At 43.6% G+C, this 16,745-nt stretch overlaps 1 pseudogene across 1 annotated transcript; it reads left to right on the top strand.

The window, feature by feature from the left end:
- Positions 1-4,712: 4,712 nt before the first annotated feature.
- LOC311340464 (kynurenine formamidase-like) lies at positions 4,713-10,264 on the top strand (annotated as a pseudogene). Its single transcript, XR_014684325.1, has 10 exons — positions 4,713-4,719; positions 5,035-5,083; positions 5,170-5,255; positions 5,768-5,840; positions 5,953-6,050; positions 7,307-7,415; positions 7,519-7,646; positions 8,050-8,154; positions 9,589-9,667; positions 10,050-10,264. The product of XR_014684325.1 is annotated as a kynurenine formamidase-like (transcript).
- The last annotated feature ends 6,481 nt before the right edge of the window (positions 10,265-16,745 follow it).

Below are 16,745 nucleotides of genomic sequence, written 5' to 3'. Positions count from 1 at the left end.
ACCGCACGTGACGCAGCCGCAAGCCGGCACGAGGTCCCGTTCATCACTGCGCGCAGTTTTAAAAAAGCGCAGTTTAAAAAAAAATTCGCAAATTTATGTAATCTGTAGAAGCAGAGGTGCCCTGTGGTGTCCTACTGATTGTTTTGACATTAACATGTAAGACCACATTTAACTGAATTACATGTTCATTAACCCTACATCAATGATGCGATAAATTGCCTAGGAGGAGTTAGTTCAAATACAAGGCGACGGAATTCAAAAATGGCCAACTTTAATGGCATGCCACGGACACGCCCTTCAACGTACAATCACAAATAGCATGATTTTGGTTCAGCACCACTTCATGACTGTACTGACCAATTTTGAAGCAGATCTGATAAATTCCCTAGGAGGAGTAAGTTTAATACAAGGCGACGGAATTCAAAAATGGCCAACTTTGACGGCATGCCACCGACACGCCCTTCAACGTACAATCACAAATAGCATGATTTTGGTTCAGCACCACTTCATGACTGTACCGACCAATTTTGAAGCAGATCCGATAAAATCCCTAGGAGGAGTTCATTCAAATACAAGGCAAAAAAGTGAAAAAAATTCAAAATGGCCGCCAAAAGTGAAAATTAGAAATGCAAATAGCCGACTTCCTGTGGGGTTTGGGGCATGGGTCCAAGAGGCTTTTCTGTAGGTATGGGCACATTGTACGTGAATACTGAGTTTCATACATATTGGTGAAACGTGGCGCAGGGGCTGCTTTTTAAAGTTCCTGTAGGGGGCGCTACAAAAAATAGAAACACGAATTTTGGTATGTGAGCTATCGGCACCAGTTTACACGTGTGCCGTGAATTTCATATTCATAACTATTACGGTCTCCGCACAGTGATTTTGAGGCTCTGGCGGCCATGTTGTTTTTTCAATCGACTCAATTTTAATTGAGCAGTTAGAACATTGGTACCTAACGACCACTGAGTTGATCCCGCTCAAATCAAACATTGCGTCTATGAACTGTGGCTATTTTAGTAACGGGCCACGCCCACTTCGAAGCCACGCCCCATTTGAAAATATGTTGACTTTATCTTGTTCAGAATTTGATTCTGAACAACTTTTGTATTGGGGCCAACATCATAGGCGTCCAACTTGACGTTGATAAGAGCAATTAACTATTTTCGAGGTTTCAACCACACCCCTTTTAGAACTCATTGGTGCTCTAAACTTTATTGTACAGACTAATCCTTAAGTGAGATTGAAGATAATGGGCCATATATGATATGTGCCAAAGGATTTTGGTCAAAGTCGAAAAACCTGGGATTCTTGGGGAATTTACTGTTTTTAACTAAATTCAAAATGGCGGAAAATATGGCTACCGGAAGTGTTCAGTTCAAGAGACTTTTTTGTTCATCATGAGGATATGCATGTGTGTGCAAAGTTTCATGAGTGTAGGTCAAACCGGTGGCGAGATATGCTTGTGCAAAGTTTGCACTTTTGAACAGTTGCTATAGCGCCACCTAGGGGCGAATGTGAATTTGAGGGCTAGAATATCAAATTTTTCACCAGTCCCCACAATTGCACCAAAAAATTTTGAGTTTTAGAATATGTGCAGGGGGGGAAAAATGCAGTCGAAGTGGCTAAAAATAATAATAATAATAATAATAAACACGAGGGTTTCAATAGGGACCTTGCCAAGTTTGGCTCGGTCCCTAATTAAAACTGCGCGCAGTGATGAACGGGACCTCGCGCCGGCTTGCGGCCGCGTCACGTGCCGTCCTAACATGTGTGCTGGCAAGATGTGCACATGTTAGGACGGCACGTGACGCAGCCGCAAGCCGGCACGAGGTCCCGTTCATCTCTGCGCGCAGTTTTAAAAAAGTGCAGTTTTTAAAAAAAATCGCGAATTTATGTAATCTGTAGAAGCAGAGGTGCCCTGTGGTGTCCTACTGATTGTTTTGACATTAACATGTAAGACCACATTTAACTGAATTACATGTTCATTAACCCTACATCAATGATCCGATAAATTGCCTAGGAGGAGTTAGTTGAAATACAAGGCGAAAAAGTGAAAGAATTCCATTCAAAATGGCCAACTTTGACAGCACGCCACGGCCATGCCCTTCAACGTACAGTCACAAATAACACGGCGTTGGTTGAGCACCATGTTTTGACTGTACTGACTAATTGTGAAGCAGATCCGATAAATACCCTAGGAGGAGTTCGTTCAAATACAAGGGGAAAAAAGCGAAAATAAGACCACGGAATTCAAAACGGCCAACTTTGACGGCACGCCACGGCCACGCCCTTCAACGTACAATCACAAATAGCACGATTTTGGTTCAGCACCACTTCATGACTGTACTGACCAATTGTGAAGCAGATCCGATAAATTCCCTAAGAGGAGTTTGTTCAATTACAATGCGAAAAAGTGAAATTCCATTCAAAATGGCCAACTTTGACATCACGCCACGGACACGCCCTTCAACGTACAGTCCCAAATAGCACGATTTTGGTTCAGCACCACTTCATGACTGTACTGACCAAATTTGAAGAAGATCCGATAAATTCCCTAGGAGGAGTTAGTTCAAATACAAGGCGACGGAATTCAAAAATGGCCAACTTTGACGGCATGCCACGGACACGCCCTTCAACGTACAGTCACAAATAGCACGATTTTGGTTTAGCACCACTTCATGACTGTACTGACCAATTTTGAAGCAGATCCAATAAATTCCCTAGGAGGAGTTCATTCAAATACAAGGCAAAAAAGTGAAAAAAATTCAAAATGGCCGCCGAGAGTGAAAATGAAAAAATAAAAATTTCCGACTTCCGGTGGGGTTTGGAGCATGGGTCCAAGAGGCTTTTCTGTAGGTATTGGCACGTTATACGTGCCTACCGATTTTCATACATATTGGTGAAACGTGGCGCAGGGGCTGCTTTTTAAAGTTCCTGTAGGGGGCGCTACACACATGAGAAACACGAATTTTGGTATGTGAGCTAGAGGCAACAGTCTACACGTGCCCTGTGAATTTCATATTCATAACTACTACGGTCTCCGCAGAGTGATCGACCCTCCTCTGGCGGCCATGTTGTTTTTTAAATCGACTTAATTTTTGGTGAGCAGTTAGAACTTTGGTACCTAACGGCCATTGAGTTGGTCCCGCTCAAATCAAACATTGCGTCTATGAACTGTGGCTATTTTAGTAACGGGCCACGCCCACTTCGATGCCACGCCCCATTTGAAAAATTGTTGACTTATTCTTGTTCAGAATTCGATTATGAACAACTTTAGTAGAGAGGTCCAACACCATAGGAGTCCAATTAATGTAGATATGTGCAATTTACTATTTTTGGGGTGAAAAACACACCCCTTTTTGAACTCAATGGCTCATGGGTACTTTGAAATTTATCCTACAGACTAATCATTATGTCAGATTGAAGATAATGGGCCATAGAATATATCTGCCAAAGGATTTTTGTCAAAGTCGAAAAACCTGGGATCTTTGGGGAATTTACTGTTTTTAACTAAATTCAAAATGGCGGGAAATGTGGCTACCGGAAGTGCTAAGTTAGTATCTGCAAATTTCTTCATTATGAGGATTTGCATATGTGTGCAAAGTTTCATGAGTTTAGGTCCAACCGGTGACGAGTTATGCTTGTGCAAACGTTGAAATTTTGGCATAGTTGGTATAGCGCCACCTAGGGGCGAATGTGAATTTGAGGGCTAGAATATCAAATTTTTCACCAGTCCCACAAAATGTGCCAAATAAAAATGAGTTTTCGAATATGTGCAGGGGGGGAAAAATGCAGTCGAAGATGAGGGAAAATAATAAGAAGAAGAAACACGAGGGTTTCAATAGGGTCCTTGCCAAGTTTGGCTCGGTCCCTAATAATAATAATCATGAGGGTTTCAATAGGGACCTTGCCATGTTTGGCTCGGTCCCTAATAATCATGAGGGTTTCAATAGGGACCTTGCCATGTTTGGCTCGGTCCCTAATAATCATGAGGGTTTCAATAGGGTCCTTGCCAAGTTTGGCTCGGTCCCTAATAAAATATTTTTTTGAAGTTGCGAGTTTTTTTTAACTATTGGAAGCGAGTCGAGCTGACCTTGCCAGCTGTACCCACGTGGACCACGTGATCCGTAGACTCCAGCCACACCGGACACAACTTAACTTTGAGTGATTATTCCCGTTTGCAGCCGCTGGACAATCAGTGGCCAGCAGCCTGTTTACGTCACACAAAAGTACCTACTCCGCTCGCTTGGAACCTCGACGGAGGTGGTACTAAAAAAAGTACCAGGTACCAGGTACTTTTTTTGCCAATGGAAACGCAAAAAAAGGTAATAAGACGTAAGACGGTTCTACGAGCGCTTCAGACCTACCTTACCAACGAACGACGTAGGCCTACTGAGGCGGCTGCTGGTCTCTCAAAGAGGGGAAGTAGTCAGGCCAGCCCACTAAGGAGTTGCGAGTTGCAAGCAGTTGTGTTGCGAATCTTTGGTCTGAACTGGGCTTTATAACAGGGTTGTTGACGGGAGGGGGGGGGGGGATTGAGCGTTGGATTGCGGGCGGACGGGATTGTTGGGTGGGGGGGGGCGTGGGGGTCGGCGTCCTTCCGCTGTGCGTCGGGACGGACAACGCCCCTTAACTGTGGTATAATGAGAACATACCACAGCCTGTCGTGATCTATTGCTTAATTATAACAGGGTCCGCGGGTGGAATTGTTGATGGGGGGTGGGTAATTGAGATGTTGGATTGCGGGCGGACGGGATTGTTGGGGGGGGGGGGGGGGGGCAGTGTTGTCAAGTTCACACTTTTCATGAACTAGTTCAAAGTTCAGTTCACACATGTTCAAAGTGAACTGTTCACGTTCATAGTTCACCATTTAAATTTTTAACTAGTTCAAAGTTCATTTGAGTGTTGGATTGTGGGCGGACGGGATTGTTGACCGGGGGGCACACACCTAAATGTAAGTGTGTGTGTGTGTGTGTGTTAGTGATTGAGCTGTTCTGGGGACGACTTCTGAATGAATATTTTCTTCCATCCTAGACGTGTCTCTGGTCTTCTACATCCATGGAGGGTACTGGCAGTTCTTCAGGTACAGTCTAACCCGCTACACTCTGATGGGAGGGGGCTCTGGGGTTCTAGCTGGTGCTCGAGGGCTGATTGTGTGCTTGTGTGCAGCAAGGAGGAGTCTGGGTTCCTGGCCGTCCCCATGGCTCAGAACGGGGTTGTCACTGTCGCCGTTGACTATGATGTCGTCCCAAAAGGTGTGTCCCCATTTGAATAAGCAGGAGAAATGTTTGTGAAACACAATATATATATATATATATATATATATATACCGGGTACCGCAGGACGTTCCTTCCTGCAGCAGTCAATCGTCTTTGCTCTAACACTTTGCTGTAACACTGCAAATTTCCCCACTGTGGGACTAATAAAGGATTATCTTACCTTATCTTATCTTATATACTATATACACAACACAATGTATGTTGTACGTCCTGGCACTTAAAAATAGTTAGTAGTTAGTTACTTAGTTGTGTAGTATCTTTCTCTGTTGTATACGGGGAATGGGTTAACCTAGTGATGGTTAGTGCTTGGCTCTTGGTTCTATGAACAGTCTTACTGTACGAACAGAGATATATTGTTGTTTCTCTTTCTTCTGACTAATATGCTTCTTGTAAGTCGCTTCGGATAAAAGCGTCTGCTAAATACCCTAAATGTAAAATATAAATATATTGCCGATGGGGACCTATAACTGCTGCTCGGTGACTTCCAGGTAACATGGACCTGATGGTGTCCCAGGTCCGGAGGAGTGTGGTGTCGGTCGTGCAGCAGTATTCTCACATCCGGTACACCAGCGTTTTGTTTGTCTCCCTTTTGACCTCTCCATCAAGAGTTGCTCCTGCTTCAGTCCTTTGTGGGATGGTGACCGGGCCTCTGACGCTCTCCTCCTCCCCACAGCGGCCTCTACCTTGTTGGGCATTCAGCCGGAGCTCATCTGGCTGCCATGGTGCTGTCCACCGACTGGTCCCAGTACAGCATCTCACCGCAGATCAATGGTGAGAGGCACGGCCTTTACTAGAGAAGATATGTGTAGAGCTGGTGATCCACTGTGATCCACTCAGAGCAGGTGATCCACTCAGAGCAGGTGATCCACTCAGAGCAGGTGATCCACTGTGATCCACTCAGAGCAGGTGATCCATTCAGCCTTCAGAATACACTTATGAGATTAGATATGTGTGATACGGGCTTCATCTCATTAATATTGTGGCTCAGCTGGTCTTTACTGCGGTAGTTCGGAATTCTGGACATCAGACCTCATTTCCAAGTGAGCCAGTGTGTTATTTATCATTGGAGACCGTTTTCAACACTTTTCATTCAGTCTTTCTAGTTGCAGAAATCGCTGGTGCTAGGCTAGCGCAAGTCGAGGGGAACTGCTAGCCTGCCAATAAAAACAGTTTTACCCACTCGACAGTACACCCGAGGCAAACCAATTATAACGCCAGACTATCGATGTAAATGTCTGTGTTGATATAATAATGTTAGAAATAAAACTACCCTTGCATCGCATTGCATTTAGTTTATAATCCCTGTAGTTGGAAGCAGGCTACGGCAGCGGTGGACTGATATTACCTGGAGTGCGCTTCTCTGTTTACGTTTTGCTGTAGTGAATTGGTTGCAACACTGGAGCAAAGTGAAATTCCGCCACTGCTGAGTAAGTAGTCCCTTAAAATGTAATGTGATCATTGCGATACAAGGGTAGTTTTATTTCTAACATTACTCTATCAACACAGATATTTACATCGATAGTTGGACGTTATAATTGGTTTGCCTCGGGTGTACTGTCGAGTGGGTAAAACTGTTTTTATTGGCAGGCTGGCGGAATTTCACTTTGCTCCAGTGTTGCAACCAATTCACTACAGCAAAACGTAAACAGAGAAGCGCACTCCAGGTAATATCAGTCCACCGCTGCCGTAGCCTGCTTCCAACTACAGGGATTATAAACTAAATGCAATGCGATGCAAGGGTAGTTTTATTTCTAACATTATTATATCAACACAGACATTTACATCGATAGTCTGGTGTTATAATTGGTTTGCCTCGGGTGTACTGTCGAGTGGGTAAAACTGTTTTTATTGGCAGGCTAGCAGTTCCCCTCGACTTGCACTAGCCTAGCACCAGCGATTTCTGCAACTAGAAGGACTGAATGAAAAGTGTTGAAAACGGTCTCCAATGATAAATAACACACTGGCTCACTTGGAAATGGGGTCTGATGTCCAGAATTCCGAACTACCCTTCTAATGTCCTCGTGCAGGCGCCCTGCTGGTCAGTGGGATATACGACCTCCTGCCCATCCTGTCCACCGAGACCAACGACCCGCTGAAGATGACAGAGCATGCACCTCTAACTCACACTAACTCTTGGTTGGGGGCTCTGGTTGGACACAATCACGTTTATCTCTCCCAGTGTCAGTCCTCTCAGCCCGTGGGTCCCAGACCGTGACGTGTGTGTCCCCTGGTCCTCTAGGGAGGTGGCTCTGAGGAACAGCCCCATGAAGCTGGTCCCTGAGGTAGGCCGCTCCTCCCCCCACTGCGCTGGCGCTCGCGGAGCATGACTCGCCTGCCTTCCGCAGCCAGTCGGAGGAATACTACAAGGCAAGTCCTCTACATGGAGCTTACTGTTCCCCTGTTGCAGATGAGGAGACTGTTTTCCACACTCTTTGCGGGGGGGGGGGGGGGGGGCGGCATGTGGCTCAGGTAGAGCAGGTTGTCTGGGAACCAGAAGGTTGCTAGTTCGACAAGCTGGCTGTCTCCCTGCGTGGCTGACTCCGCCGTCGGTGTGTAAATGTGTGCATGAATGGGTGAACGTTCGGCAATATTGTAAAGCACTTTGAGTGGCCACTAGTTAGAACAGCGCTGTATAAATGCAGTCCGTTTACCATCTTTGTACCTTCTTTTCGATGTGCACACCTGTTATTGGTTGATGTGTTTTGACCTTCTCTTTGGTCAATTGCGTTTATTACTTCAGATCCTTACCTATATTTGTTTCTTTTCACAGGGTTTGAAGGAAGTCGGACTGGATGTTGTTCTGGAGGATGTGCCGAACACGGACCACTTCGACATCATGGAGCGAATGGTTGATGGGCAGGACCACCTGACACAGGTAGACCACCGCCGTTTCACTGGTGTTACACTGTTTATTAGCTATTGATTTAAGGATAAGGCGGTGTAAATATTACTTCACAGATTAGCTTGCTGAGTCCAATTATAATTGAACTGTAACGATGACTCGACTGATATAAGCAGCACTAATAATGACATTGCAATGTGTATCTTAGCTTATGTTGTGGATACCCACACGTTAACACACAAAAGATAAAGACTTTGTTATCACTTGCAGCGATCAACAAAACAAAACCTGACTTGGTTTGACAAAGAACTCCTGACTTGGCATCAGGCTTCAGCTTCTATTCCCCCATGGTGTGGCCTCCCCCTACATGCACTGACCAATCACAGGCTTCAGCTTCTATTCCCACACGGTGTGGCCTCCCCCCACATGCACTGACCAATCACAGGCTTCAGGGACTATTTCTACACAGTGTGGCTTCCACCTACATGCACTGACCAATCACAGCTCTCTATGCATCGGACCTGAACTTTGACTCCTGCGTGTCTCCCATCCCAGTCCCCCATTAACTAAAACTACACGTATCCTCCTTCCCTGAGGTCTCAGTACATTACAGTGTAAAGAAGTTACTCCTTAAACATTACACAAACACACTCGCACTTCGCCACACACACAAACAGTTCACATTTGCGCGCAACATATACGTGTGTGTGTGTGTGTGTGTGTGTGTGTGTGTGTGTGTGTGTGTGTGTGTGTGTGTGTGTGTGTGTGTGTGTGTGTGTGTGTGTGTGTGTGTGAGAAAGAGAACGTGGAAAATGTGCGTACCTCTATCACACCCAAAAAGGGTACCCCCACACACACACACACACATACACATAAACATACACACACACATTCTCTTCTTTAGAGCGATCAAAATTGCATTGAGTTGTAGTCGCCGCCATTGTTCATAACGTAACGTAAACAACTTTGAAGCACAACTTTGAAGCAATAGCAGCTTTGTGTGCTCGCGCGATCGAGCTCTGACTCCGTACAGTGGTCAAGTCTACACGCATGTGTAATACTACGTTTGTAGCTCAGCTCACGAATATTGATGAGATCTTCATAAACCTGTTTGGTGAAAAAAAATGCAACTTCGCTTCTTCGTTAGACAGCCCCCCCCCCCTCCCCCCCCCGTCAACAATCCTGTCCGCCCGCCCCCCGCCCCCCCCCCCCAGAAATCTGGTCACCTTAGCCTGGAGCCCCCAAAGGGCTAGCGATTGTTAGTTTTTTTCTATGAAAATCCTAACTGTACCAACAGCGACATATTGTTGTTTCTCTTTCTTCTGACAAATGTATTTATTGTAAAAACACTTTGGATAAAAGTGTCTGCTAAACGCCCTGAATATAAATGTAATGATTGGAGCAGTTAAGTAAGTCTTTGGTTATTAAATCAACTGATGTTTTTCCTGTATCTCTCCTTCTATTCAGTGTGGCCATGTTCTATGTCATTGCCTTGGCCGGAACTCACAAGAGAGTCATCAACCAGCTCCGGGAGCAGCTGGTCATGGTACGTAGCACAATAACTATCATCTCTGTTTACATATACCTGTTTGCCATGTGGCACAGGAGGTGGAGCGCATTGGCTGGTAACCAGAAGGTTGCTAGGTCGATCCCCAGCTCCTCCTTGCTGGGTGTTGAGGTGTCCCTGAGCGAGACGCCTCACCCTGACTGCTCCTGACGAGCTGGCTGTCGCTCTGCATGGTTGACTCCGCCGTCGGTGGGTGAATGTGTGCATGAATGGGTGCAATATTTTACAGCGCTTTGAGTGGCCACTGGTTAGAACAGCGCTGTAAAGATGCAGTCGTGCGTTTACCATTAAATTGAAGGTTGATTGCTAAATAGATGATCTTAGGAGAGTGTTAACCCTTCGTCTGTCTCTGGTCGACCAGGAGGGGCGAGACAAGCGGTTCCTGATCCAGAAGCTTTGCCAGGCCCAGAGGCTGACCCCCGCCCGGCCCTCGGTCCCCCCGGGGGCCCCCCAGCCCCTGGCTCGGGGCAGCAGGGACGGCAGCACGGGCAGCAGGAGCAGCTGGGGCAGCCCCAGCTACCACACCAGCTTTTCCACCAACCACAGCGACGCCGTGGGCCGGGCTGTGACCTTTGACCTTCAACAGTGGGGTCGAGATGGAGCCACTGGAGTCTTCACATCCATGGCATTCACTTAGACGTGGTTTCATTGGAGGAAGGGTTGTCTTTTTTCCACAGGAGGAGGATGGGAGAGAGAAGACGATGTTAGGCTCAAGCTTGTGAATCTTTGGATTAAAGATGTAAAAATAATGGGGGAAAACAAGATGTCTGCCTTCTGTGACTTTGTGTGTGTGTGTGTGTTCTCTACATTTTCCTTCCAGGAAGGACTTTTATATGATGGAAAAACTTCAACTTCTCAATATTAACTTTTGTATTACTATAGGAAGTGTTTTATTTGCATTGTAAATGTCTTTTTTGGTATTAACTAAGCTATGAGGAGAGCTGACACTTCTAGACTAAGGTGTGCTGTTACTTTATTTCAGCAATGGGATACAACATTATATTTGGTGTTTTATCGATTTCTGGATATGAATGCTTTACATTTTGCCCAATAAAGTCATTTGGCCATGTTTTCCAAAGTACAATGCTGAATTTGAAGCCATGGACCTTCCTATCCTTCAGGGGGCGCGGCAGTAGGGCTAGTAGTAGAGGTACTGCGCCCTCCACTCCTTTAGGGAGCACTGCTGTCATGAACATGAATGAATATATGGCCAGAGCAGAATCTGTTGTTAATCTGTTAAACGGAATGGATAAATAAAGTCAGCCCAACTAAAGTACTGGTTGGGGATTATTGATATGAAGATACCAGAAAAATCATGTCAGTTGAATGTGTTTTATTGTATCGACTTCCGATGAGATGCATGAGTGAATGAGTGAAATAGTGCAAAAACTATACAAAAAGAAGAACACAAAAGGATACGCTTACAACAAAAAAATACAGCTCCCGAAATATTAATAAAAAAATATATAATATATATTTAAAAAGTTACGAAGTTCAATTTGGCTTGTTTGTGGTGTGGCAACGGCACCCTTTGTTGTTGTGGCAGCTCGGGTTTCTTCGTGTGGCAGCTCGGGTTTCTGACGTTTTGCTTCGCTGTAGCAGCAGCAGCAGAAGCAGAAGGAAAAGACGACGTGATGCACCTGTAAGCATTTATCGTCTCTATATAGTATTTGTATTTTTCAAGTTTATATCCATCGTCTGGCTGATGGGCATATGTTTTGCGAAGTGCCTATCTTGCTAACTTACATGTGTTTTTCAAAGCATATCGTTTTTCTTCAAGTTTGCCGCCGTTAATCCGTTTTAACACTTTTCTAAATGTCCGTTTTTCCACGAGGTCTCCGCCATCACCTCCAAGATGGCGAACTGTGAAGACAAGGCACGCTTTACTAGGTGAGTGCTCAACTATTGTTCTTAAGTTGGCTCTAGATATTGAAATCGTTATTATTCTTATTCTTCACCAATTTAATGACATGAAGGCTTGGATTTCTCTTTTTTCAACTTTCAACTTTTTCAACTATTACGCTTTTTCCACTTTTTTTTAATATATATATTTTTACATGGGTGTCAAGTTCTCTGACTCAACTACTTAATACATCGTAACTCAGGGGTTGACACTAAGGTTTCAAAAGCACTTGCCCGTAGGGCGAGTACAGGCCGTGTTTGAATTGCCCGAATGTCATATTCACCAAATACAAATTTCAATCGTGAACGGGCCTCTTTTTGCAAGGCGCCTGGCCTGGTTTTGGGGGGCTCGGAAAACTCGTCCTAGCTCAGACTGAAGCTGAATGTAAAGGGCTGATTAGAAGAAGGCCGAGCTCCGTGAGTGACCAACGACGTGCGTCGCGAAGTAGGTTGCATTGGTCGCTGTGGTCGCTGGCTGGCATGGTCGCTCCAAGTCTATAGGCGCCCGTTAAGCTGTTAATTTGCATGTTAGTAACGTTTTTTGCGACAGTTGAAGTATCAGAAAGCCATGATCTCTGGCGAAAGCTACCTACAGCTCTGTATTGGTAATATTATTTTAATATTTTTCTATTGAAGTACAATTAAAAATGAATGTAATTGTTGCTTTATCATTATCAATAAAATATACCGTAACTCCTCTAATATAGGCCCGGGCCTTAATTTTACTCAAGCCCACCGCGGCCCAGGCCTTTATTGGAAGGAGGCCAGAATTAGAGGCAGGCCTCTATTTCTATTTGAGCAAAACAGACTACCAGTAGAATGAATAAAAACGAGATTGTGTCTATTTGAACCTATTAAATACTAGGTTCATTTATTGAAAAAGTACAGTTACCATAACATATGGTATGATACATAACATTAACAACAAATACTGGTAATTCAGGCTAAATTAACAAAAACGTAGCAAACATACCAGTAGTACATTGTGAACAGTTAAAGTTAAAGGAAGTTAAAAACCATAAAAATCTTGAAAATGCCAACTTTTGTGTGTAAAAACACTGGCTCCGATTGGCTACCATGAAACATGACTGCCTTAGCCAATCATAATCGCTTATCTCGTTGTTAAACTAGCCGGTCTCCTCACTAGCAGTTTGTGTATGTAGCCAGGGGTGCGTTCGGATTACGCAGTTCATTCAATCAATTAGGGGTGGACGATATTGATTTTTTGACCTCGATATCGATAACTTTCTGCTCCTCAAGGTCGATACCGATATCAATAACTGATAATATATATAGTATTATTTTTTAAATGTATATTCCTGTAGTTTTGACCTAACCAGATTTATCATGACATGAGCATTACTACTATGAACAAAACAAAGCCAAGACAACAGTTTTGACTCTTCAAATAAAGTGACTATATTTATTTAATAATAAATATACAATTTGAGTCAACCACAAAATTCACAATCCTTCAATGTCATTAATAATGTGTTTCCCTGAACAATGAGTGAACTAAAAACCAACAGGTGTTATGCTTTGTCGGCAGATAAAACATTTCACTATTACTTGGCATTTATAGGACAGCACATCTCAAAAATTAAATAAACCAAACAAAGTATTTGACATCCTGTCAATAACTTGTAAACATAACATTGCAAAATGTAAACATTTGCCAATTGCCATAGTGAGGTTCATCACTCAGTGAATAAAGGCCTCTAGAACCAGGGCTCCAGACTAACTTTTTCACAGGTAGCACTGGTGCCACCTAGCTTTTCATTTAGTAGCACCAAAACAAATTAAGTAGCACCATATTTTTCTTTGTATAGCGTGTTATTAATACATGACCTTATGTTGATGAAAGATTGACAATGACCCAAACTTGATATTTGCAAAATATTTTAATCTGAATTTCAACATTCCGAACATTCAACTTACAACGGTAACTTAAAAGCACACTGAACTTGAACTAACAGCAGCATTCATTTAGTCCCGGCTGCAATTCATCTCATTCTAGGGGCCAGCTCATATAGTTGGGCCTCCTGCTCCTCTTTCCCTGGGAGAACCACTGCTTCACATCCTGCCTGGCATCATAGTCCTCCAGTTGTGGAGGACTGCCACACCTATCTGCCTAATGCCACACCTACCTGTGTGGCATGCAGTGGAATCGGACAATTAAGGACCCAATCTCTGCTTGAAGGAGGGCTATCACTCCACCTCTGTGTCTGCACCCATGGCTACAATTTTTTCCATCCAGTTCTCACATTTTGGACCAAGGCTTGAAAAGGCTTTCTTGGCTGCAGCATAAACGCCTTAAATTAAGCACATAACATGGAATATTTATATTTCTCACACACACACACACACACACACACACACACACACACACACACACACACACACACACACACACACACACACACACACACACACACACACACACACACACACACACACACACACACACACTTACACACACACACTTACACACTTGTCACGTTGTGGTACAACCTGACAGGAACCTACATTGTGGGAGCCACTCTTTCTAGACATCATACACCTCTGAAAAAAATCTGGCATGATCAGATGCACTTCAGGAGCATGAATATCACTTCAAATTAACAATATTCATCATTGGGTTCAGACCTGACTGGGACCTCCTATGTGGGAACATCTCAGGTATAACTATTCTTCTGGGGACCCTAAACACACATATCAGGATTTTCTATTCTTCTGAGGAACATCTTAACACACTCCTCAGGTATATCATTCTTCTGGGGAACAGCTGTTCTGACATCCCTAGACAGGACCACTATCTGGTGCAATAATCTCTGACAAACAACCACAAACACAGACTGTGGGTTGACCAACAGTCGCCACCTGCGCCACAGACCTAGTCTAAACGTGAAGGTGATATGGCCTACCTACGGTCATAAAATTTGAGTTAGGTGATAGTCAGTTTGGATCATGTATGGTGCAGGCATTATAGAAGAGGTTTGTATGCTATGCTATATATGTTTGATTCTCTATTCAGTATTCAGTGTTTAATTGGCACCTTTTGGGGCTTGCATGTAAAATCGTTTCATAAAGGTGAATTGAATTTCTTTTTTTTTTATTGAGGATGCACACCATCGGCCCATGCGCAAGCCATATCCGAAATTTTAGGCCGATCTGACATATGGTCAGAGAGATATACAAGCCACACACAGACAGCCATTTATAGATAGATGAGGTTTGTACACATGAAGTAGAACTTTATCACCTGAACATACTTTAAACAAAGCTCTTTGAGTGACAAATTAAAGCAAATTAAACAGCAGTGCAGAATTGTCTGACTCTCTCTCTCTCTCTCTCTCTCTCTCTCTCTCTCTCTCTCTCTCTCTCTCTCTCTCTCTCTCTCTCTCTCTCTCTCTCTCTCCTCTCTCTCTCTCTCTCTCTCTCATCTCTCTCTCTCTCTCTCTCTCTCTCTCTCTCTCTCTCTCTCTCTCTCTCTCTCTCTCTCTCTCTCTCTCTCTCTCTCTCTCTCTCTCTCTCTCACCTGTTGAGAAACTGGATGAAAATGTTTTACATTTTCCTTTTTAATGCAGTAATTCTATTTTTGATGTAAAAATTGAGTGCCTTCCAGTCTCTATTTTTTAGTGCTTCTGGTTCTGATTTAATGCACTTATCACAGTCTTCCTTTCTTGGAACATTGCAGGTCAAAATGAAGTTCCTCATGTGCTTTTCAACGGCATTTATCTCCTTGGTTTCCCAGGGCCTCTTCTTCTGTGGCTTGCGAACTAAATAAGAAATGAATGAAAAGTTTGTTTAGGATATAAATGCACAGTACTAGTACAGTGCTACTGTACTTTACGCTACTATACTGTGCTGTGCCCTACTGTACTGTACACTACTGTATTGTCCTGCACTGTACTTTACTAATATAGTGAAATGTTTCAGAAAAGTAGCCTCGTCACCCTCTGCCTATGCCAATCCCCATGTACAATTTCACATGGATTGGGTGTGTTACTCAAGAGAAAAACGTAGACAGATGGATGGACAAATATACACACAAACAGCGTTTTCGTCATTATATAGTATAGGATAGTAGGATATCCTTACTGGTCTTGGATTTTTTCTTTTGGACAGGGATGTCGTCTCCATCGGAATTACTCTACCCTTCATTTTCTTGTGGAGACCCACGTCGTTTCTGCTCCGTGCTTCGTGCCGGACTGACATCAGGAACTATTGAATGACAAGATGAACATTACAAGTTCTCATATTAAAACTTCATGTAGAATCCCAGCCGATATGGGAATCACAAAGTGGAATCTCTATCTACAATATTATACTGTTTATAGCTATAGCAGCTGTCTGTTTAACCTGGTATGAGAGTTGTGTGAGTGTTGAAAATGTATCAAGAAGTTTGTTTTGATGCCACAAGCAACATTTAGTGACTTGTGGCTGATGTTGTACGTGTATATAAATATAAGGTGTGCTTGGATCACAGTATGATTGTGTGTTTGCCGTCTCTCTACCCATGATGGAAATGTTTTGATGTGTGCCACTATCTTTTGAACCTTTAATTGACCTTTGGATTGCATGCAAGTAAAAGTGTTATTTATTATGATTGAAGGCATTTAAGCCTTTTTAAGGACATACTGATACCCTGATTAGGGACAAAGTTTTAAAGATGGATACATTTTTAAAAACACAGAACGTAAGATATGCTTGTAACCTAAGATATTCATGTTCTAAGTAACACCAAAACACGTACCTTCCATGTCTTGTTCATACACCTCCTCTGTAAGGTCATCTTCAGAGTCCATATGCTTGTCCAACTGAATTGTTTCTAAACAGGTGGTATGAAATACATTATAAGTGTTATGGTGTTGTACCCATTTAAAGCTCAAAATGACAAGAGTTGATTTAAGCAGAAACCACATACCAGTCGGATCAATGTTGATCTCCTCAAGGCTCTTGCCTTGAAAGTCTGCAAGGCGGCCCTGCTCCATGGCCATCAGAATTTTACTGATCTTGACCAGTTGAAGGGTCCCCTCCGGTAACCGATAGAACTGCCGATGCACTCTGATATCGTGGCCCATGAAATCCGCCAGCTAATCAAGCTCTGTCTCCTGAAGGTTTAGTACTTTAGATAAGGTAGCCATGTGCTTCC

The sequence above is a fragment of the Micromesistius poutassou genome (genome assembly GCF_964030765.1).
Source record: "Micromesistius poutassou genome assembly, chromosome: 3".
Lineage (NCBI taxonomy): Eukaryota > Metazoa > Chordata > Actinopteri > Gadiformes > Gadidae > Micromesistius > Micromesistius poutassou.
Note: the sequence above shows the minus strand (reverse complement) of the source record. Positions and strands in the feature narration are given on the sequence as shown.